This window comes from Pseudorca crassidens, chromosome 11 (assembly GCF_039906515.1).
Source record: "Pseudorca crassidens isolate mPseCra1 chromosome 11, mPseCra1.hap1, whole genome shotgun sequence".
In the NCBI taxonomy this organism is placed as follows: domain Eukaryota; kingdom Metazoa; phylum Chordata; class Mammalia; order Artiodactyla; family Delphinidae; genus Pseudorca; species Pseudorca crassidens.
Window position 1 is genome coordinate 98501406 of NC_090306.1, and position 25404 is coordinate 98526809.

The 25404-nt window shown below is 45.9% G+C and overlaps 1 pseudogene; it reads left to right on the top strand.

Moving 5' to 3' along the window:
* The first annotated feature begins 24334 nt into the window (after nucleotides 1-24334).
* Nucleotides 24335-25185, top strand: LOC137202516 (2-iminobutanoate/2-iminopropanoate deaminase pseudogene; annotated as a pseudogene).
* Nucleotides 25186-25404: the final 219 nt, after the last annotated feature.

Genomic DNA, 25404 nt, shown 5'->3' on the forward strand with positions numbered 1-25404 from the left:
GATGCCGCCTCTTGTGTACGTGAAAAAAGTGAACATAAAAGGACCCCTCTTTCTAGGTTGGAAAGCCAGCTTTTGAAAGTGAGGTGTTTGTTCGTTAGAGCCAGAGCAGAGTCGTCCTGCGAGCATGTCTCTTGGTCATGAGGAAGCCTGGTCCACAGCCCGGCTACTGATGGCAGTGTTGGGTTGGTCGCCTCTCTGCTCCGAGCTCTTCTTCTGTAAAGTGGCTGCTGAGGACTAAATGGCGTCATGTGGGCACAGAAAGAGGCTTTGTGAGCTGTTAAGAACACTATACAAATGTTAACTTTGTGTATGACATGTTGCTTTCTCTTCTTAGTTTAGAAAAGTAAACTTGGAGAAATCTAATAGGTAATCTTGGCTGCCAAAGGAGTAATCTATGAACTCAAGTTGGAAATCAATGTCATTTAAAATTGAGTTAACAGGAGAATTCAAGTTTCCTTCCCCACCACCACCCTTTGCAATTTGTTTAAAATGCCTTGGCCATGGAAAGAACTGCCAGGTCTAATACTAATTCAATGGCTATATAGTCTTTAACTGAGAGGCAGGTTAGTTTACTGCAGTGGTTCTCAAAGTATAGGCTGAGGACTTCCGAGGGTTCCAGAAACCCTTTCAGCAGGTTCACAAAGTTCCTTTTCCGACTGCATGACTGTACGAGGCCAGCTTTTCTTTATATCCTTCAACCAAAGCAACATATTGAATGAAGAAGCAGAGGTGAGAATCCAGCTGTCTTCTACTAAGTCGGATATAAAAGAGATTTGCAAAAATGTAAAACAATGCCACTCTTCTAATTTTTTGTTTTGAAAAATAGTTACTTTTAATAAAGATTTTTACGTTAACATGTGACGGGTTTTTGTTCTTTTAAAATCTTTTCAATTTCTCGGTCTGATTTCCATTGTAGTAAATAGATATAACCCACACCAAATCTCTTTGGGGTCTTCAACTTTTAAGATCATAAAGGGACCCTGAGACTAAAAAGTTTGAGAACCTCTAGCTTAGTAATTAAGAACTTCGAATTCAAACCTGGATTGAGCCCAGCTTCCCCACTTTGCCACCACACAGAGCAAGTGCTCACGGACAGGTGGCTGCTGCCATCGCTGTTACTTTAGGGCTTCCACCCTCGGCAGAAATCCGCTCCTTTAAACCCTTTTCAAGTGGCCATTCAAACTGCGTGAATACTTGAGCGGTGAAGAGCACAGCACTTTTCACACAGGTGGCGTTACACGTTTGGAGAGTTCTGCTTGGGTATTCATTGGGACCCTTGGTTGCAGGGTACCCGAATCCAGCTTCTAAGGCACGGGACATTTATGAGAGGGCTATGGGGCTATGTCCTGTAATAAGAGAAAGGGACAGAGAACTAGCTGGACCTAAGAATGAATGAATAGAACTGAGGCATCGCTGCTGGGATTCTCCCTGCCTGTGTTTCGCAGAGACTAGCTTTGGTTTTTTGTTTTTTGTTTTTTTTGGCTGCGCTGTTTGGCTTGCGGGATCTTACTTCCCTGACCAGGGATCAAACCTTTGCCCTCCGTAGTGGAAGCGCAGAGTCCTAACCACTGGACCACCAGGGAATCCCTGAAACTAGCTTTATATATGGCAGGAAAACCCTGGATGCTGACACCTCTTCTGTCACCTCTTCTCCCAGTTTCTGCCACAAGAGAGGGACTTACTCCAAGTCCTGATTCCAAAAATCCCAGCTGTGTCAGGTGCCGACACCTGGACTAATCGGTAGATTCACTTAGAAAATAGTGACCGTCTTGAGAACCTCAGAGTTGAAAGGTAGAGTGACAGTTCCCAGAAGAATGGGAGTGGTATGGGGCAGACCAAACAAGGTGTCTACGTCTGCAAGACTTGCTAGGAAGTGTTTCTTTTATTGAGCCAAAATGTCTCCTTGTAACACAATTCAGTTTTTCTTGTGTTGCCTCATGAAACTGGTGGACATAATTCTTCCCTAAGACATTAGTGGAATTAATTGAGCGCTTACTGTGTTCCAAACCTAGAGAACACAGCTGAAGTAGACAAAGTCTTTTCCCTCAAATAGCTTACAGTCTAGCAGATTTTCTTAAAATGAATGAGTGGTGGAAGCTACCTCTGGAGAGCTTGACAGGGCCCAGATCTGGGCTTGATCTTGACTTGCCCATTCTCTCTTAGATTCCTTCCGGCAGCCCCTCTTCTTCAGTCCATCCCTGAAGATTCTGTTCTCCGGGTTCTGCCCTGTCTGGGAGACCTTAGCCTCACCCATAGTCACCATAGTGGCCCCCCAGGTGGCCTCTTGACAACTGATTGTGTGCATCTCTTCCCAAATCCACTCTTTTCTTTTTTTTTAATGTTTTCATTTTTAACTTTAATGTTTTATTTATTTATTTTAACATTTATTTATTTGGTTGCGCCGGGTCTTAGTTGCGGCAGGCGGGCTCCTTAGTTGAGGCACGTGGGCTCCTTAGCTGCAGCATGCATGTGGGGTCTAGTTCCCCAACCAGGGATCGAACCTGGGCCCCCTGCATTGAGAGCACAGTCTTAACCACTGTGCCACCAGGGAAGTCCCCCAAATCCACTCTTAGTAACCTTGTATTGATACCTAGAAATTGGCCATAGTGGTTGTATTTACACCACAGAATTGAGAAATGCTACAAATCAGAATTTCTTTTCTCTGGAGAGCCTGTTGCTAGTCATTTACCAGCACCCCACTGCATAGTTACTGTCTAGGAACATGGCACCCAAATGTGTCCATTGTCTCTCCCTGGCTGTGCGTCTCTTGGACGCTTCAAACTCAGCCTGTCAAAAACGACTGACCTGTCATTTTCCCAAAACATACCCCTCCTCCTGGATGACTTAGCCTGGTTAATGGCACTGCCACTCATCCAATTCATGAAGCCATAGGCATTCAAAGGCATTTTAGATATTCTCCTCTCCGCCTCTGCATCTAAGTAGTCATTAAACTCTATTCACTCTGCTGTTGTACTCTCACTACAGTCTGTACCCTGTTCTCCATTCCCACCGCCACTGACAGGGCCCAGGCCTTCTTCATTTTCCTCTGAAACAACTGCAGTTCCTTGACTGGTCATGCTGTCATTAGTCTCCTTGCTACAACCTGAAACGAGTCTTTAATTTGGTGTGATGCCCCCTCCACTAGTTGAGAAAGCCCCACCTTGAAGGATGCAGAGTTCACTTCCCATTGTAGGCGTTGAGCATGCCGAATCCTGGCTCCTCCAGTTTCTGTGCAGCTGGAGCAAGGTAGGGTAGCTAACCTCCGTCAGAGATACTCAACCTGCCATCCCTTACGGCTGTGGGCAGCACCCAAGTCCCAGTGCAGACGGCCAAATGGGTGGTGGCATCCGGTGTTTAACAGCCTCAATAGCCAACACCTCCCCAGACTAGTTTTGTGGCATCATTTTGGCCGTGGTCCCAGTTGCCACCCATTTTCTGAGCCTGATTGATTCTCCAACATCCCCTGTGGTGCTGTGAGCTCTCCAACATTCTCTCCCAACATTCCCTCCGTATCCACTCTGCTACAACCATCAGCCAGGTCTTTGGTTTTCAACACTCATCATTATCTCCTCCTGTCCCTAACGGGTAGGCCCACACCATTTCCTTTTCATTCTCAAAACATTCCTAAAAAGCCCATCATTTTATTATAATGTCATCTGATGTTTTTCACTCATTTCCTCAGCCAACAGAACACTCTTCTAAGAGTCCTTTGCCTGTCTTTTCTCTCCTTTGTTTTTGTCCCATATTTGATCAATTTCTTTTCTTTTTCCTTTTTTCTTTTTTTTGGCCGTGCCACTTGGCATGAGGGATCTTAGTTCCCCAACCAGGGATCGAACCATTGCCCCCTTCAGTGGAAGTGTGGAGTCTTAACCACTGGACCACCAGGGAAGTCCCATGATCAATCTCCTTGCAAAGAACTCACTGAAGAGTTGATGCCCTATGGAGTGCGTTTTTTCTTTTGATACCCTTTATTTTCTTCCTACTTGGACAAATTTTCAACCTACTGTTGGAACACCTTTTGTGGGCCTCTTGCCCCTGCTGAGCCCACTGCCCTGCCCTCTTACCTGAGCCTTCACCCCATGGTATGTGGAGCCACACACGGCCTGGAACTTCAAAGCACATCTCCATCTCTGTTCATCTCTTTCCAGCCTGGCACGAGCTCCTCTGACTCGATCCCAGTGCTGTGTTGTAGCTTCTGCTGGACTTACTTGAACCTCTTCCTTCCAAGAACCTCAGTCCTGCCCAACCCAGTCAAGCTCCCTACTCCCTTGTCTCAGTGCCAGGTTACCTGAGAGGCTGGTCCTCCCCTAGACTCCTCTAAACGGAGACAGGGCACTTGCCTCCCATTAGGGCCCCCAGCATTGAGGCATCCTCTTTTCTCTGCACTTTTTGAAATCTCCCCCAAAGCAAGGCCATATTTCTAGCTAAACCCAGGCTGTGATGAAGTCTGAAACAGCGTGGTCTCTTTCACCAAAGCGTCCCCTTTCTTCTACTTTACTCAGAGTAAGCTCAGAGTAGCAATTTTTCAGACTAGTGGCGTCCACATTTTGCATTCTGAGACGTGAAACTGTCATTACACAAAAGTAGAACCTATCATCCTATACTTACAGGAGAATGAAACTGTTTTCAGATGTCTTGATAATTATTCTATTTTCTGCCAAACTCCTCCTCCTGTAACTGACAGCCTCTATCTTGCTCAAAGACACTGCCATCCCATTAAACAGACTAGAAACCTTAAAGTCATCTTTAATGCCACCTCGACCCTCATCCCCAATATCCATGTGGTTACGTGTCCTATCTATTGTGCTTCAATTTTACATCACTCAGATGCAAGCTCACCCGCTCTGCCTCCACTATTCAGGCCTTGGTCATAATCTGAATTGTTGAAATGAGTCCGTTACTCTCCTCACCTACAAGATTTAGGAGCCCTGGGACTTCCCTGGTGGCACAGAGGTTAAGAATCCACCTGTCAATGCAGGGGACACGGGTTCGATCCCTGGTCTGGGAAGATCCCACATGCCACGGAGCAACTAAGCCCGTGCGCCACAACTACTGGGCCCGTGAGCCAAAAGTTCTGAAGCTCACGCGCCCAGAGTCCGTGCTCCGCAACAAGAGAAGCCACCAAAATGAGAAGCCCGTGCACCGCAACGAAGAATGGCCCCTGCTCGCTGCAACTAGAGAAAGCCCGCGCGCAGCAACGAAGACCCAACTCAACCAAAAATAAATAAATAAATTTATTTATTTAAAAAAGAAAAGATTTAGGAGCCCTAATAATAGAAAATTTCATAAAAGCATAATTCAGAAGGCCCAGTTCTATATTGTCTAAAGATTCTGCCCCTTAAACAAACTCATGTTCCCTGAATCTTCTGAGCTATATTCTCAAGAGTCTGCAGAAGGCATCTCCATTCATCCAAAGCTGTTGGGGAACATGACAAAGACAAAGGAAGAAGGAGGTTACTTTTGCCAACTATTTATTTCTTTATACCATTAATGTTTAAATCTCACTGAATCTTATTTTATTTATTATTACTATTTTTTTTGGCTGCGCCACGTAGCATGTGGGATCTTAGTTCCCCCACCAAGGATCAAACCCGTGCCCCCTGCAGTGGAAGGGTGGAATCCCAACCACTGGACCATCAGGGAATTCCCATCACTGAATTTTAGAACTTCTTAAAAATACAATTGCCCACAAGGTATAAACATATGGAAACGCTCTAACACTAATCAAGTGGAATAATAATTACACGATGGGACTTCGACGGGGTAGTATATTTTCTTAAATTGTGCCAACAGATAGGAAACACAGGAAAAGCATTTATTATATGATGCCGAAAGGAAATAGAATTATCATGGGCATTGTGATCACAACAATGTAAAGAAATCTACAATATACCTCAGTAAAAAATATATACAACATGCAAAAATGAGATGGCACTTAGGCAGATTACACTGTGGGTCGTTCATAACCATGTTTCATTTATTCTTGCTATGTTTTCTCTCACATTTAAACTAAGGAAAAAAGAATCCCCCCCTAAGATGCTAAATTGTCTTCAGACTCTGGAAGGCTCCGCTTACCAAGATGACTCCTAAAGGGGCTTAATCTTGGAAACCTAAAACTGGAGCCTCACTGAGGCAAAAGTAGGCAGTGCCCACCCCTACTCTCTGCAGAAGAAGCAGTCTTGGCCAATAGCCTTCGACTAGTAACAGCCCATTGACAAAGCTAACCTCTGTTTGGAGATCTTAGTCTGCTTTAAATATATGCATCATCTAACTAACTTTAAAGAGCTCTTCCTTGGCCGCCCATTGAACTTAACTAAAATTGAAACTTCTTACCCAGAGCAGCTCATCCCCAGGTGAGCTGACCCCTGGCTTCCTTCCCGAGGTCATCTAAGAATGTCATTCCCTCTGGTGTTTGCAGAGCTCCATCCCTCTCCCCACCTCTGGGAGTCATCACCTGGCCATTGGCCTTTGCCTGGGGCTCTCCCACATTTCTGCATGGCTGGCTTCTCCAGGTCTCAGAACTCACCTTAGTGGTCACCTCCCCAAGGAGGACTTCCCTGCCACCCCATTCACTCTATCACATCAACCCATTTTATCATCTGCACAGCACTTAGTGATCTACATTGTCTTGGTCTCTTATGTGATCACTTGTTTACCTGGTTCTGAATTTCCAGGAGAACAAAAACCTCACCTGTCCTATTCACCCCTGAATCTCCAGCACCTACCACAGTGCCTTCACTAGTTGAATAAAAAAAGCAAAGGAATGAACAAATAAACTGCTCTTTCATTTATTTTGTTCACGCCTACCAAGCCGTCTGATCAGGGTTTGTTGGTCTCCTGGGAAAGAGTATTAAACCAATGGTGTAGATGTATTTTTTTCTGATTCCTGTAATAGTTGTGGTTCGCTTTGAAATTATTTTTGTGTTATCTTTTTATATATAAGTCTAAGAGCTTGGTAATTATTACTGATGTTTATTTTTATGACTATTTATTATTCATTGACTGTTAATGATGTGCCAGCCATAGACGGGAACTTTACCATCCACGTAATCGTCACAAAAATAAAATCTATTTTTGAGATTAGTGCTGCTCTGGACCATGTTCCAGATCAGGAAAATGAGACTCAGAGAGCTTAAATGACTGTGTAAGTTCTCACTGTAGGGAATCATGGCAGAGACAAATTTTTCATTGAGGTTGGTCTGACACAAAAACTTGTGTGCTCTTCCCCGGGCCCACAGTTGACACTGAACCCTCCCCCTACCTGCACCCAGGGGATTCAGCTCACCCTCTGTTGGTCTTTGGTGATGATGTTTCCACCTCACACTTGCAGAGGCCTGCCCACCCTGCAATGCTGTCATCCATGACCCAGAGTAGGCAGTCTTTTTATTTTAAACTGTGGCCAGATATTCCTCTTTTAAGCTCTTTTCTCTTCTAGAGACATGACCTTTAGGGAAGGAGTGAAGATGCCACCTGTTGTTTTTTGTTTGTTTGCTTTGTTTTTTTAGAAGCTCAGTTCTTAATATATTGAAGGTCAGAGGTGAATGTACAAATCAATAATAATAATGCTGTTCGTTAAGTTGGGGCCTGGAGGAACAGCCACGTTCCCTGATTGATAAGGAGGCCTGACATTTGTGTAGCCCTTAACCATTTACAAAGGGCTTTCACTCCATTATCTCATGTTTCCCTCACACTAGCCCTTGGAGAGGCAGCCTGGGCTGGTGGAGAGGAGGCAACCTTGGAAGGAGATAAACCTGGGTCCACATCCCAGCCCACCACCGAGGAGTCATGTGACCTTGGACAGGTCACTTGATCTGAGTCACTCATTTTTTAAAAAATTATCATACAATGAACTGAACTTTGTAAAACATCTTGGTGAATAGTTTTATGAATCTTAATGTATATACAGATTAGTATAATCATCACCGCAATCCATTGCCCCACAAACCTCTCTCGCGCTCTCTTTCCCCCACCTCTAATCCCTGAGGACCACTGACTTGTTCTCCAACCATACAGTGTTGTCTTTTCAAGAATGGCATATAATGGAGTCATACAGTATGTCACCTTTCAAGACTGACTTCTTTAATAGAACATAATACCTCTGTGATTAATCCAAGTTATCATGTGTGTGAATAGTTTGTTCCATTTTATCCATTTCATCACATGGAGGTACCACAGTTTTCTTATTCATTCACCTGTTGAAGGACACTTGGGTTGTTTCCCATGCTTTTATTGTTGTTTGTTTTTTACAAGTTTTTGAAAATGGCGATAAAATATACATGACATAAAATTTACCACTTTAAGGGTACAATTTGGTGGCATTAAGTGCACTCAAACATAGTGGAACCATCACCAAATATTTCCAAACATTTTTCATCATCCCAAACAGAAATTCTACCCATTAAACAGGAACTCCCCACTCCTTCCTCCCTCCTGCCCCTGGTAACTTCTGTTCTACTTCCTGTCTCTATGAGTTTGCCTATCCTAGGTACCTCATATAAGTGGAATCATACAATATATGTCCTTTTGTGTCTGACTGACTTCATTAGCACAAAGTTTTAAAGGTTCGTCCATACTGTGGCACATATTGGAATTTCATTCCTTTTTTCACTGAATAATATTCCCTTGTATGTACATTCCGCATTGTGTCTATGCATTCACCTGCTGGTGGACGCTTGGTTTTTTTCCATCTTTTGGCTACCGTGACTACTGCTGCAATGCACATGATGTGTACAGATATCTCTTTGAGACCCGTCTTTCAGTTCCTTTGGGTAATACCTAGAAGTGGAATTGCTGGAAGTGGAAATGTTAAATTTTAGCTTTCTGAGGAGTTGCCAAATTGTCTCCCACAGCAGTGCACTATTTTGCATTCTCACTAGCAATGCACTCTAATTTCTCTACAGCTGTATTAGTCTGCTCAGGCTGCTATAACAAAATACCACAAACTTGGCAGCTTCGACAACAGAAATGTATGACTCACAGGTCTGTAGGTTGCAAAGTCCAAGATCAACGTTCTGGCAAATTTGCTTTCTGGTGAGAGCTCTCTGTCTGGCTTGTAGATAATCACTTTCTGGCTATGTCCTTTCTTTGGTACATGAACTTAGGGAGAGAAAGTGAAAGAGAACTCTGGTCTCTCTTCCTCTTTATGTTTTTTTTAAATTAATTTTTATTGGAGTATAGTTGCTTTACAATGTTGTGTTAGTTTCTGCTGTACAGCAAAGTGAATCAGCTATACATATACATATATCCCCTCTTTTTTGGATTTCCTTCTACTCACCAGGGAGCACTGAGTAGAGTTTCTCTTCCTCTTCTTAAAAGGGCACCAAATCTATTGGATAAGGGTCCCATCCTTATTACCTCATTTGACTTTAACTCCCTTATGGGATTTCCCTGGTGATCTAGTGGTTAAGAATCTGCCTTCCAATGCAGAGGATGTGGGTTCAACCCCTGGTCAGGGAACTAAGATCCCACAGCCTGTGGGACAACTAGACCCAAGCTCTGCAACTACTGAGCCCGCGAACCGCAATGAAAGATCCTGCATGCCGCAATGAAGATCCCAAGTGCCACAACTAAGACCCGACACAACCAAATAAATAAATAAATACATATTTACAAAAAATTCCCTCAGCCTGTATCCAAATACAGTCACATTGTGGGCTATGCCTTCAACTATGAATTAGGGATGGGGAAGAGACACAATTGGATCCACAGCAACATCCTTGTCAACACTTATTATCTTCCATTTTTAAAAAATAATAGCTATTCCAGGGGGTGTGAAGCAATAGTAGTTTTGATTTACATTTCTTTAATGACTAATGATGTTGAGCATATTTTCATGTGCTGATTAGCTATTTGCATGTCTTCCCTGGCAAAATGTCTATTCAAACCCTTTACCCATTTTTTTTTTTGGGTCACACCATGTGGTTTGGGGGGTCTTAGTTCCCCACCCAGGGACTGAACCCGTGCCCTTGGCAGTGGAAGTGTAGAGTCTTAACCACTGGACCCCCAGGAAATTCTCACCCATTTTTTTTTTAATAACTTTTATTTATTTATTTATTTATTTTGGCTGCATTGAGTCTTCATTGCTGCGCACAGGCTTTCTCTAGTTGCACGAGCAAGGGCTGCTCTTCTTTGTGGAGCACAGGCTCTAGGCGCACGGGCTTTAGTAGTTGTGGGGCGCACAAGCTCAGTAGTTGTGGCGCACGGGCTTAGTTGCTCCGCAACATGTGGGATCTTCCCAGACCAGGGCTCGAACCCATGTCCCCTGCGTTGGCAGGCGGATTCTTAACCACTGCACCACCAGGGAAGTGCCCCCACACACACCCATTTTAACTGGGTTGTTTGGTGATGAGTTGTAGGAGTTCTTTATATAAACTGGATATTAAATTCTTGTTAGATATATGATTTGCAAAAACTTGCTCCCTTTCTGTGAGCTCTCTTTTCACTCTTGATAATGTTCCTTAATACACAGAAGTTTTAAATTTTGATGAAGTCTAATTTATCTTTTTTTAAAAAATGTCATTGCCTATGCTTTTGGTGTCATATTTAAGAAACCATTGTCAAATCCAAGGTCATGGATATTTGCTCTTATTTTTTCCTCTAAGAGTTTTATAGTTTTAGCTCTTAGATTTAGCTCTTTGATCTACTTTGAGTTAATTTTTGTATATAGTGTAAGGTAAAGGCACAACTTCATTTTTTGTGGATATCTGGTTTTCCCAACACTATTTGTTGCAGAGACTGTCCTTTACCCATTGAATAGTCTTGGCACTCTTCTCAAAAATCTTTTGACCATATATGTGAAGATTTCTTTCTGGGTGCTCTATTCTAATCCATTGGTCTACATGTCTGTCTTCATGCCAGTACCACACTGCTTTGTTTGTTATAAGAGGATATTACCCCCCTTGCAAGTTGTCATGAGAATGAGAGATAATGAAAGTGAAGTGCCTGGCGCAGAGCTTGGCACATAGTAGGTGCTTAACAAACGACAACTATCCTTAGGGGAAGGCTGGTTATTTGCTTTCAGGCTGGAAGGACCAGGGACACACTCAGGTTCCCTCAGGCACACTGGGAACTTTGTCTAATGGGAAACCATCCTCATCTGCACAGTCAGCCTGGGGAGACCAGAATGGCTCAACAGGCCGTCATCTGGTTGTCTCTGAGCAAGTGTCCACTGCTTCTCAGCACCTGAAGTAGATCTTCCGTTTTGCTTCTCTCTTCTAGTGCTACTGTCTAAATTCACATTCCCCCAAAGAAGACCCTGAGACAAGAACTTGATAACTTATTTTCGAGGAGATTCCCGGAAGCACAGCAAGGGAAAGGGAAAGTGAGACCGAAAGTGAAAGGGAGAAGGAAGTGAGGAAAGCCTCTGTGGGCAGCTGGGGCCCAGTGTCACTGGGAGGAGCCTCGCAGAACTCAGCACAGCGCTGTGCTCCTGGGGGATTTATCCACTGACTCCCACTGTCCTAGAGGTTTCAAATCTCTGGCCCTTCTGGGCTGCCCAGCAGAAAGGGCGGAGCAAGTCCCCACAACTCCAGAAAAAAACCCTCAAGCTGAGAAGCAGAGCCCTGAGAATACTAGAGATAAAAGGTGCACGCAGGGACTTCCCTGGTGGCACAGTGGTTAAGAATCCGCCTGCCAATGCAGGGGACACAGGTTTGAGCCCTGCTCCAGGAAGAGCCCACATGCCACGGAGCAGCTAAGCCTGTGCACCACAACTACTGAGCCTGTGTTCGAGAGCCCACGTACCACAACTACTGAAGCCTGCAGACCTACAGCCCGTGCTCCGCAACAAGAGAAGCCACCGCAATGAGAAGCCCATGCACCACAACGAAGAGTAGCCCCCGCTCGCCGCAACTAGAGAAAGCCTGTGCACAGCAACGAAGACCCAACACAGCCAAAAAGTAATTAATTAATTAATTTTTTTAAAAAAAGTGCATGCAGAAAAGCATCTCCTGTACCTGCAGGTAAATTAAGAAGGACAGAGGGGCTGCGGGGCAGGGCACCAATAGCGTCTGCAGCTACCACCACCTACCGCCTCTCCGCCTTTACTACTTCATGAGCTCTGCACGCTCAAAGCTTCCACTGCAGCAGACTTCTACTTTTGGCTTTAATCTCCGGGCATCTCTGGGTTTCTGTGTCACTCTGCTGCCCAAGTCTCTGTGTAAGTTTTGCATTGAACCTGTCCTCCAGAGAAGCTTGGGTGGCTGGTGGAGTCACCGTCTTGACTGGGCAGGGCTCTTCACACTCGCCCAGCTCATCAGGCACTGGCCTCCAAAACTGGCTGCCCTGGCCACAGGCCCTGATCTCTCAGTCCCCATTTCTGAGGTCCCAGGAATAAAACATAACCACTTGTTCACAAGGACCATTTCGGATTCTTTCTTCAGCCTCAGGTCTCCCAGATCATCAGTAGGATGTACTCATCAGTAGGAGTACAGTTATCCCCCTTTACAAATGAGGATATCGGGGCTTAGAGCATTTAAGAATCTTGCCTAAAGGCGCACAGTTAGTTAAAGGCAAGCTTAGACTTGCACGAAGTCTCAATCATTTTACCTCTTACGCAGGGAACGCAAATCTCAAAATGTTGAGTGTTATAAGAATCTTCCTGTTTGGTGGATTATCTCACAGTGGAAAGGGATCTGTCCAGGAAGCCTCAGACTTTCAGGACTCTGGGTTCCTGAATGGCAGAGCACAAGATGGGGGTTCGTACCAAACCCACAACAAATAAGCCCATGCAAGCGTGCCACACCCAACTGTCAGATCAAATACCAATTTTTATGAAATTCTAGTTGAAGCAAGCAGTAGTAGAAATCAAATATTTCAAAACATTTGGCGAGCTACTCTGGGTGGGTGGAAGGGGGTGATGTCTGATCCATTTCTGCTCCTGTGATAGGAGACGGGGGCTTGAGATAGTGCCCCAAATTGGAAGAGTGTTTGGAGGCCAGGCAACCACATGACAAATATTTTCAGAATTGCTGTTAACCTCAATGTTCAGGCCTACCACGTTCTTTTTCCTCAACACAGTGGTTCAAGCCTCTTCCTCCCTCATGAGACTTCCTCCTGCAGCTCATCTCTCCTCACAGCCAGATTTCTTGAAAGGACTGTCCACATTCACAGTCCCTACTTTGTCACCATCCCTCCTAGCAGTCTGCCATTTCTAACCCATCATTCCACTGAAACTGCCCACCCAGGTCAACAGGAACTTCCAATAACAAACCAACTTGCCACTTTCAGTCCTTCTCTGTAAGAATTCAGACCTGCACTTGGTGAAACCCTCCGCTCTCTTATTGTCTGCCTCATATCTCTTTTTTAAAAAAAATTATTTATTTTTGGCTGCTTTGGGTCTTCGTTGCTTCATGCAGGCTTTCTCTAGTTGTGGCGAGCAGGGGCTACTCTTTGTTGTGGTGCGCGGGCTTCTCGTTGCGGTGGCTTCTCTTGTTGCGGAGCACAGGCTCTAGGTGCATGGGCTTCAGTAGTTGTGGCATGCAGGCTCAGTAGTTGTGGTGCATGGGCTTAGTTGCTCCGTGGCATGTGGGATCTTCCAGGACCAGGGATCGAACCTGTGTCCCCTGCATTGGCAGGCAGATTCCTAACCACTGCGCCACCAGGGAAGCCCATGCCGCATCTCTTTTTAACTGTTGCCATGCATTATATAGTATGATGGGGCAGGTTCAAGTTTTTTGGGTCCTGAAGCTTATGCATTTGCGGGGAACCTCTTTAAGAAAAATATTACAAAGTTACATTGAGAAATTGCTAGATTCTCTCCTGGGTTGCTGCAAGTGAGGGGCCCTGAAGCTTAAGCTCCATTAACTTCACAGCGAATCCTCCCTGAGAAGAGACAAGTTTATGTAAGCGTTCTCTACCAATGGACAGGATGGATGCGCCATTACAACAGTTCTGCAAAGAACTTTTTTTTTTTGGCCACACGGCTTGCGGGACTTTAGTTCCTGCACCAGAGATTGAACCTGGGCCCCCAGCAGTGAAAGCACTCGGAGTCCTAACCACTGGACAGCCAGGGAACTCCTGCAAAGAACATTCTTACACGTGACTCTTTTGCGAACACGTGTATTTCTCCAGGGACAGAAAGAATAGGAATTGCCAAGTTCTAGGTCATGGGCCTTTTCATTTTTATTTGACGGTTTACTGCCAAATGCCCTCCCATGAAGCATCACTAAATTCCACTCCAGTGGGCAGTCATGGGGGGAATTGTCTCATGTCCTTGACAGCACTGGATGTTATCATCTTTTTTGTTTTTGTTTTTCCAAGCTGATGGGAAAAATAAGAAAGCATTTCAGTGTTATTTTAATTTACTGTATTAGTTTCTAGGGCTGTTGTAACCAGGTACTAGAAACCTAGTGGCTTAAAAAAAAAAAAAAACAGAAATGTATTGTCTCATGGTTCAGGAGACGTGTGGCTTAAAAAAAAAAACAGAAATGTATTGTCTCATGGTTCAGGAGACAAGAAGTCTGAAATTGAGGCGTCAACAGGGCAGTGCTCCCTCTGAAACCTAGGGACGTAGGGGACCATTCTTCCTAGCCGCTTCCTAACTTCTGGTGGTGCCTGTCAGTCTTTGGTGTATCACTCTGATTCTCTGTCCCCACAGGGCATTCTCCCTGGGTCTCGATTGTCACATGGCCCTCTTCTTATAAGGAGGCCACTAGTCATATTGGATTAGGGGCCCACTCCACTCCAGTATGACCTCATCTTAACTAATTATATCTGTGACAACCTTATTTACAAATAAGTTCACATTCCGAGGTACTGGAGGTTAGGACTTCAGCATATTTGCGGGCGGGGGGAGTAGACACAATTCAACCCATAATATTTACATTCTTCTAATTCTGGGGACATCGAACATCTTTTCATATGTTTACTGAAAATTTGGATCCTTTCTTCTGCAAATCGCCCTTTCATATCAGTTGCCCGCTTTTCTACTGGGTTGTTTGTCATTTCTGTTTCTTTCAAGAGCCTCTATATTTTCCATGACGAATCTGTTATATATGCGGCGAAGGTTTGCTCTCAGCCCATCGCATGTTCTGTAACTTCAGTTTTGGTATCTGCCTTGACGTCTGTGATGCCAAACTCCCCAGATTTCCCTCCTGCTTTCTGGTTCAGGGTCTGTCCTTCTTCCTCTGCCTCTTCCTGTGAAGTCTTCCCCATGTCATAAACGGCACCACATCCATCTAGGCTCCAGTAAGAAACATAGGCATCTCTCTCTCTCCTTTTTTTTTTTTTTGGCCATGCCGTGCCACACGGCTTGGTGGATCTCAGTTCCCTGACCAGGGGTTGAACCCGGACCACTGCGGTGAAAGCCCAGAATCCTAACCACTAGGCCACCAGGGAGCTCCCCATGGGCGTCTCCTTTGATCTCCCTTCTCCCTCATCTATACAACTTACCGCCAATCTCCATCAACTTAACCTCTTAAATACCTGTCAAATCCATGCATCAGTGGCCAGATGATGGGAGAGTTCCTGTCTGAAGGCCTCCAGTTTCTGTGTGGAATAGAAGGTGAGGTCAGAGGTTTGGGGAGAGTGGCGAGTGTTTTCAATAGCCACTGTGGAGGGTGGCAGGGTGAGCCGATGGGGAGGGCAGCGTCACTGGTGTGCGGTACTTGCGGGCCCGGTTATGGTCACCGTCCATGAACTGATGGCACCAGACTCTGTGGTGCTGTGATTTTCTTCAACAGAGCTCAGGGCCCAGGTGCTCCCCGGGAGAGGAAAGGCAATCAGACTGACCCAGAGTTGGGGCTTCTAGGCAGGTACAACAGAGAGGCAGGTCGAGAGAAGTCAGAATGTTGTCAAGAGAGTGGCCAAGGTGGGGAATTGTGGAATCGGTGAGGGAGGGGAAGGAAGTGAGGACAGGAGTGGAGTCAAAGAACAGGAAGTTCGAGCAACGAACAAACAGCTGGAAAGTAGGGAGGGGCTCAGATGTGGACACGAAGGAGGGGGACTTCCCTGGTGGTCCAGTGGCTAAGACTCTGCGCTCCCAGTGCAGGGGCCCGGGTCTGATCCCTGGTCAGGGAACTAGATCCCACCTGCTGCAACTAAGAGCCCATATACCGCAACTAAATATCCCGCACGTGCAACGAAAGACCCCTCACGCGGCAACAAAGGTCCTGCGGGCTGCCACTAAGACCCGGCTCGGCAAATAAATAAATATTAAAAAAAAGAAAGAACAAAGGAGGGACTGGGGGAGAGAGGAAGATAGAAAGTGAGCTGTCAGTGGATGAGCACAGCTGAGAGACAAGGACTTCAGAGGAGGCAGGAAAGGACGATGGTCTGGAAGAAGCCTTGGGGCGGGTGCAAGAGGAGCCAGGAAGCAGGGAGAAAGGAACCGCTGAGCGAGGGAGGGGTGCTAGGAAGGGGTGACCTCACAGCAGAGCGTGATTTCTGTTCAGAGGTTCTGAACTGGTAGCCTACAGGCCAAACCTTACTTTGCTTTGATTGCTCAAAAATTAAGTCAATATGAAAAATATCAGGTTTCTCACAAAGAGCCAGATTGCTGGCCTCTTTCTCTTTGTTTCTGAGATATCATTCCCATACTATAAAATTCACCATTTTGATGTGTGCAATGCAGTGGTTTTGAGTATATCTGTAAAGGTGTATAATCATCACCATTATCTAATTCTGGAACATTTTCATCATCTCTGAAAGAAAGCCTGTACCATTAGCACTCACTCCCCACTCTCCCTTCTCCCCCAGCCCCTAGCAACCACTCATCTATTTTCTGTCTCTGTGGACTTACCTATTCTGAACATTTCATATGAACGGAATCATACAGTTAGTGGCCTTCTCTGTCCGGCTTCTTTCACTCAGCATGTTTTCAAGGTTCATCCATGTTGTAGCACGTGTCAGTCCTTCATTTGTCCTTATGGCTGGACAATATTCCTTTGCATGACTAGACCACATGTTCATATATTCATCCCTTGATGGACTTTCCGGTTGTTTCCACTTCTTGGACATAATGTTGCTGCTAAGAACATTCATGTCCAAGTTTTTGTGTGAACCATTTTCAGTTCTCTGGGGTATATACCTAGGAGTGGAATTGCTGGGTCATATGGTAACACTATGTTTAACTTTCTAAGGAACCGCCAAACGGTTTCGGCAGAGCTGTACCACTTACATACATTCCCGTCAGGGGTATATGAGGGTTTCTGGCCTCTCTTGAACCATCTGAAGGTCTGGCCCTATTGGGTCCACATTCTTACGTGCCAACAGTCAGCCTGTAGTTGATCAGGGCACAGGAACTCTCCAGCTTGCCCAGTTCTCACCACACAGTGCGGGCACCGGCATTCACCCCTTGACCTTCACACTTCACGCGTTTTCTTTACCTGCTGGGCACCAGAGTAAACCCTAGGCTGTGCCGGCAGAAGAGTGAGGGTGTAGGTGATTTTCTTGCCCAAGAATCAGCTTTCCAAAGAGCCAAGGAAAAAGGTTCCAGAAGGTGGAGAGCAGAGGGTTGTTAAAACAAGAGGGGAATGACAGAGCAGTGTGGAGAAAAGAAACGGCCGAAAGAGCTGATATTTGGGGCAGTGACCGAGGACAACAGGCACGGTGGGATGAACATCCGTGCCTGGGCCTCAGAAGGCTGAGGCCGGGTGGCTCCCACAGTGGTCCTGGTGGATACGGAAGGACCAGTCCTCCAGGCCCTGTAGCTCAGTGACTTAGCAGCTGAAGGGAGCATTTGTTTCAGTCTAGATCAGCACTATTCAACTGAAGCCCATGCGGAGAGAGCCTGTGCTCCAGACCAGGAGAAGCCACCGCATTGAGAAGCCCACTGGCAGAAATGAAGAGTAGCCCCGCTCGCTGCAACTCGAGAAAGCCCGCGCGCAGCAACGAAGACCCAACGCAGCCATAAATAAATACATATTAAAAATAATAATTTAAAAAGTGAATTCTGGAACTAAACTCACTAGGTTCAAATTTGGATCGGCCAGGGCTTCCCTGGTGGCGCAGTGGTTGGGAGTCCGCCTGCTGATGCAGGGAACACAGGTTCGTGTACCGGTCCGGGAAAATCCCACATGCCGCAGAGCGGCTGGGCCCGTGAGCCATGGCCGCTGAGCCTGCCCATCTGGAGCCTGTGCTCCGCGACGGGAGAGGCCACAACAGGAGAGGCCCGCGTACCGCAAAAAAAAAAAAAAAATTGGATCGGCCACTTACTAGTTGTGTCACCCTGAACTATTTATTTACTGCTTTTGCCTGAGTTTTTTCATCTCTAAAATGAGAACAATAATTTATCTTCTTAACAGGATTATTGTGAGAATTAAATGAACACAACACTCAGAACTGTATCTGCCACATGGGGGCTCAATAAATGTAGCGGCTTTCTTATTATAATTTCTAGGGTTTGGAACCATTTGAATGGCATTTTTATTCATCACTCTTTAAAGTTTTGGTTGAATTCACCTGAAGTCTTGTTTGGACTTGCTACTTTTATCCCCCTTTGTGTATGGGGGAACAGCTCTTTAATAACATTTTCATTTTCTTACGTGATATTTGGTCTGTTTAAAATTTAATGGTCTCCAAGGATTGATTTTGGTAATTTATGGTTTTCTAGAAAACCACCCGTTTAGTTCAGGCGTTCTCATTTACAAAATAATCACAACTCTTTTAAGGTTCTTTGTAGCTGTGGTTATTTCCTCATTCTCACTTCTTATTTTGTTTTGAATGGACTCAAGAAGCTATTTTCCATATTTCAAAAAGTCCAAACCCTTACAGGCATGCACTACTTCATAAAACTGTCAAGTTTCTGACTTGGGGCTAAAATGCTATCAACCCTGTGGGGGGGATGGTGGTTGTCTCCTGCTGATGTGAAGCTCAGGTGGTAGCTCTGTAACTGTTGATGTATAAAGAGCGGGGTTACAATTTCATTACCGCTTACAGGGAGATGTCCTCAGTAGATACCATTTTTTAAACCAGGGATGTGTGGTGAAGGTGGCAGTGGTGGGGCAAACAAAGGGTCCTTGGTCAACAAGGATGGTCAAGAACAATAAGGTACGTTAAGGAATCTCCCGTCTTCGCTGCTTTGTGTTAACCTTTGTCAGCTTGGACAGAAAAGCCTTAACTAGTGCAGCAAGAGAAGGGTTCGCTGGTTTTGTCCTGGATTGCCTGCAGCTGCTATTTCTAAAAGTTCTAAAAGTTCAGTTACCATGGCAACCATGTGACAGCCCCAGAGCGTCTGTTAACTCTGATCAGGGTGAAGCTGGATGGAGGTGTGGGAGACTGGAAAGAGCTTGGTTCATTCATCCATTTCCTTCGTATTGGGGATACACATGTGAAGACAGATAAAGGCCTAGCAAAAATTACAGATTGTAGGAGTCAGGTAGACCTCTATTCAGCTGCCAGCCCTGCCTCTTAATAGATGCATGATGTGAGCCTGGTCCCTAAGCCTCCCTGAATCTCATCTGCAGATGGAGCTGCCAAGAGCTGTTCGCCAGAGTGGTTGAGGTAATGTCCCTGAGGCTCCTGGACGTGGAGTGGGTACCATATCCACGACGGCTCCCTTCCTCCTAGTCTCAGCTCAGCCGTCTACTGGCTGGGGTACTTGGGGAAAGGTATTTATCTTTCTGGAGTTTCCATTTCCTCATAGATGATCCATAAAGTCCCTTCCAGCTCAGGAGCCTTGACCCTGAAGGGTTAAATAGGGCAGCTCTGAGCAGCCGGGTTGGCCACTTCTGCTCCTTCCTTCCCCACTGGAACAGACCCCGAAGTACAGCTTCCCTGGGACACCAGCAACCCCCAGCCACAGGTTTTCCAGGGCAGGGCTGATTTCAGATGTGCATCCCATGCTTGTCAGACCAGATTCCCAGGTTTGGAGTTTGGAAAATCCAATGGCCGTAAACTGTACCTTGCAGGGGATACATTGCTTTGCTTCACTGGGCTACTTTACTCAGAAGGGAGATGGGGAACTGGCGATTGTCCTTCACAGGCTTCCGGAAAAATGGCAGTGGGAGTCACTGCATGGTGCAGGGTGCTATAAGCCTGGCATCAGGTTCTTCATAGAGGGTTTTTCTTTTTCATTGGGATAAAATTCACATAACATAAATGTAAACGTTTTAAAGCGTATAATTCAGTGCCATTTAGTGCATTTTCAGTGTTGTACAACCATCACCCCTATTAATTCCAAACCATTTTCATCACTTCCAAAGGAGACCCTGTGCCCATTAAGTAATCATTCCCTATTTCCTCCTTCCCCCAATCCCCGGCAACTACTAATCTGCTCTCTGTCTCTATAGATTTAACTATTCCGGATATTTCATATCAATGGAATCATAATATGTAGTCTTTTGCAACTGGCTTCTTTCATTTAATATAATGTTTTTGAGGTTTATCCACCTTGTAGCGTGTATTGGTCCTCCATCCCTTTTTATGCCTGAATAATATCCCATTGTATGGGTATCCCACATTTTACACATCTGTTCATCTACTGATGGACATGTGAGTTATCTGCACCTTTTGACGACTGTGAATAGTGGTGCTGTGAGCATTCATGTACCAGTACTTGTTTGAATACCTGTTTTCAATTCTGTTGGGTATACACTCTATGGGATTTCCATTCTGTCAAGCTGGGGGAATAACCCCTGCCTGCCGTCCTCACTGGCTGGCACGAGGACTGGGTGTGAAAGCGGAGGAAAATAGTCATAGCAGCACTAACAACTGTTTCACATCAGCAGCCTGTTAGATATCTTTGTGCGCATGTCTGGCATCTAGATCTTAATACATACAAATTGAACTCTGGATCTCCTCCCCAAACCCGGTTCACTTGCAGCCTTGACCATCTCAGTTGGTGGCACCTGATTCCTTCTGCTAGTTCAGGCTCAGCACCGCTGTCATCCGGGTCTCCTCCCTTTCTTACACTCCAGATCCAAACCCTCAGGAAACCAAGCTGGCCCCACTTTCAAGATACAGAATCCGACGACTTCTCACCGCCACCACTGCCACCACTGCCCCGCCGGGACCTCTGCCCCTGTTCTCCCAAACTCACACCTCACCCCGTTCAGTCTATGCTCAACCTGGCTGCCCAGGTTATCCTTTTAAAATGTAAGTCAGATCACGTTGTTCTTCTGCTCAAAACCCTGCAGTGGCCCCTTTCCAACTGGAGTAAAAGCCAAGTTCACCATGGCCCGCACTACCCCGTGGGATCTGGCCGCCTGACCTCTGACGTCATCTCCCAGCTCACTGCCTCCACGCCACTCCGCCCCCAGCCAAACCAGGCACGGTTCACCTGGGGAGCTTTGCTCGGGCATGTGCCTTCTGTGCAAATACTCTTCCTGGAGATACTGGCACATCTGTCTCCCTCACCTAAATTCTTAACTCAAACGCCACCTTCTCAATGAGGCCCACTCTGTCACCCTATTTAAAATGACAATCCAGCCCCACCCCTTGCACTCCTCATTCCCCATACTTTTCTGCTTTTTTTCCCCCTTGGCTTTTATCATTTTCAAACATGTGGCTTCATTTACTCATTTGCTGCTGTTGTTGTTGTTGTTTTGTTTTACAAAAATCAATTGTATTTTTAAAAACAATTTTTCACTGGCGTATAATTGCTTTACAATGTTGTGTTAGTTTCTACTGTACAATGAAGTGAATCAGCTATATGTGTACCTATATCCCCTCCCTATTGGACTCCCCCATCCCACCCATCTAGGTCAACACAAAGCACCGAGCTGAGCTTCCTGTGCTTCATAACATGTTCCCACTAGCTAGCTATTTTACGCTTGGTAGTGTATATGTTTCAACCCTAATCTCCCAATTCGTCCCACCCTCCCCTTCCCACCCTGTGTCCACGTGTCTGTTCTCTATGTCTGTGTCTTTATTCCTGTCCTGGATACAGGTTTATCTGTACTATTTTTATAGATTCCACATATATGCATTAATACGTGATACTTGTTTTTCTCTTTCTGGCTTACTTCACTCTGTATTATTGTCTCTCTCTCCTCTGCCTGAATGCAAACCCCGTGAGGAGAAGAGTCTTGTGTTTTGTTCAGTGAACTCCAAGTCCCTAGAAAGCACCCGGCACACAGTAGGTGCTTGATGCACATTTCTCGAATTAGTGAACAATACTAACAACAATAGTAACTGTTTATTAAGCCTATTATGTGCCACATACACTACAAAGATGCCACTCAAATCTCATAAAGAAGGTAAAATGGTTTTGCTTCCGTTTTACAGGAACCTGGGTCTCAAAACTTTTTAGACAACAGCTCTCCCAAGTCACACAGTTATACCTGGCAGAGAATGGATTGGAACCCAGGCTTGTCTGCTTGGCTTTGGAATTCTTGCTCTTTTCTACTTTACCCTGTGGTCACTGCAGCTGTACTTAACATGGTTCACTCATTCATTCATTCAGCAAATATTTCCCAAGCCTCCGGCACCCCTCCCCGCTGAAAGTCCAGGCCCTGTACAGCTGACTGGGGACCCTCACAGAGGTGGGTCTGGATCCTGCCGCGAGGAGCTCAGGTCCTAAGGTCTGGGCAACGTGTCCCCCCGGGTTTGTAAACTGATCAAGGGGGCTCCCTCTCCCCAGCAACTCATTAGCTCTACTAAAGGGGAGACCATCTGAACTGATGTCCCTCGTTTACAGCAGAAACAAAACAGCTTCCCACGCTATAGCCCTGGCCCCCAGGCTGAGCGAGGCGGAAGGAGCACACCTCACAGCATCCCACACCTGGCCAGGTAGATAAACAAGCCCCAAGGAGGGAGGCCGGGGTGCGGGCCCAGGGCCAAGGGGTGGGAAGATTGGGAGGAAGTGTGGGCGAGGGGGAGTGCTGGCTCTGGAGCAATCACGATTACCACACGGGAGATGCCAGCCCCAGACACCCGCCCGGGGCCTCCTGCCCCCTTTCTCAACCCCAGGGACTCACGGAGCGGAGCACAGTGGCTGGACGAAGGGGCCCTTCCTCCTGCCCAGAACCAGCACCCCTCCCTCCCCCTTCATCCTTCCTCCTGCGCCTCCCAAGGAAAGGGGGGAACAGTTCGGCCAACTAATCCTCAACTTCTCGGCGCTCCATTTTGTAAAGCGTCCCTGAGGAGTTGGTATTGGGGTTTGGAGTTTGATTGAACACACGCCCTCCTGGTCCTGCACGCCGATGGCTTTTCTTTCCTGTTTAGTCAACACACATTTATGAGAACTTCCTCTGGGCGGGACCTTCTGCCAGGCGCTGGGGGCCTGAGGAGCCCGAGGTCTGCCGGGGAAGCTAGAAAGGCGACTGCAAACCACATTGCAGCCACGGGTGGGGGAGGGGGCGGTCTGGGCCCCGGAGGAGTCCCTGCTGCAGCCTGGAAGGCAGGGACGCTGCGCAGAGAAACATGCGAAGGACAGTAAAGTAGTGATAATTCAATGAGGCCCCGGGCGCTGAAGTGGAGCTAGGAAATATATTAATTTAAGTGCCTACTATGCAAGGGGCACTGTCCTTCAGAGGCCTGGAGGCCACTGGGATGGATCCTGGCAGTTGTTCCCTGCCTAGAATCAAGTCCAGGTCTCCCTTGGAAGGGAGGCCTGGGCAGCAGAGTGAATATTCTGTCCTTGAAACTGTACAGCTGGGAGGTAGAAAGGGCACTCCCATTGTAGAGAGGGGCAAACTGAGTCACAGGGGTGCGTTTGCTCACTCCCTTAGATCGCAGGCTCCCTTGGAGGTGGGAAATCAGGCTTAGCTCTGCATCTGCAGCACCCAGGGTGTAAAAGACTTAAAAAGTATCCACTGGTCGGTTATTTACTGGTATGGCAATATATGATAGAAACAGGTTGCTAAAGGATTATACATTGTATAATCCAAATTTAGTAAAATACACAGGCACATACACATATTTTTTTTAAATACTGACACTGGTAGACTACAAAATGTTAATAGCTGTTATCTCTAAGTTGTAGATTGCAGGTGTTTTTACTTTTATTTTTTTAAATTTTCTTTTAGTTAGTTCTGGCTGCCTTGGGTCTTCGTTGCTGCGCACAGGCTTTCTCTAGTTGCGGCGAGCGAGGGCTACTCTTTGTTGTGGTGCGAGGGCTTCTCATTGCGGTGGCTTCTCTTGTTGGGGAGCACGGGCACTCGGGGGCTTCAGTAGTTGTGGTGTATGGGCTTAGTTGCTCCGCGGCATGTGGGCTCTTCCGGGACCATTGCTCGAACCCGTGTCCCCTGCATTGGCAGGCGGATTCTTAACCACTGCGCCACCAGGGAAGCCCTCTCAGCTTCTTTTTAGTAACCTTTCTCCCTTCAGCATGAAGTCGCATTTTCCCTAATTCCTGAGTACTGAATTCTCGTGGTCTGGGGAGGAGACCCCAAAGCCTGTATCCTTCCCTTTGCTTGCTGACTCCCACGCTTGTCCCTCAGGTCCGTTTTCCTGCTTTGCGTTTATCATAATTAACAATCACATGAGACCCGTGAGACATGAGTAGAAGCAGCATACGTGGTAGCTGTCTTCGAGGGGCGGCAAGGAAAAAGGATTAGCCATGTCGTCTTTGATCAGAAAGGTGATCAGCACCGCGAAAGCCCCAGCGGCCATTGGTCCCTACAGTCAGGCTGTGTTAGTCGACAGGACCATTTACATTTCAGGACAGCTAGGCATGGATCCTGCAAGTGGAGAGCTTGTGCCAGGAGGGGTGGCAGAAGAGGCTAAACAAGCTCTTACAAACGTGGGTGAAATTCTGAAAGCAGCAGGCTGTGACTTGATGAATGCGGTAAAAACAACTGTTTTGTTGGCTGACATAAACGACTTCAATACTGTCAATGACATCTACAAGCAATATTTCCAGAGTAGCTTTCCTGCAAGAGCTGCTTACCAGGTTGCTGCTTTGCCCAAAGGAGGCCGTGTTGAGATTGAAGCAGTAGCTGTCCAAGGACCTCTAGTGACAGCATCGCTCTAAGTGGGCCCAGTGTTATTCAGTCTGGAATTTTAATAATGTTTTAAAATTAACATCTTAATTTTTACAGTATTTGTTGGAAAGTGTACGGTTGACTGAAATATCTGAAGTTATTATGGAAATACCATATAATAAGGGGAATTGAACATGAGTTGAAGATTAATGATGAATCTAGTTACTGATGTTATAAATTACACTTCTATAACACTCATATTACTGGATGTGGGAAAAGAGACACACATTACATAGTTACTCAGAAAAACAAAAGTAAAGGGAAACAGCATGTAGGAAAGATGAGTTACTATTCCTGAGAAATAATAAAGAGCACACCTAATTCAATTAGACTCTATTAATTTAATGATGTGAACTATTTAGTTCTCATGTCAGATACATGATTCTGCTTTTACTTGAGTAAAATTAAAGCATTTAAGTTTGAACGGTAGAGGTAAAGGAGAAGAAACTGGACCAAATTTTATATAGATAATATTTTTCTAATGGAACTAAAATAGCATGCAGATTAAAAAAAAAACAATTACATGTTTGTGTGAGTGTTT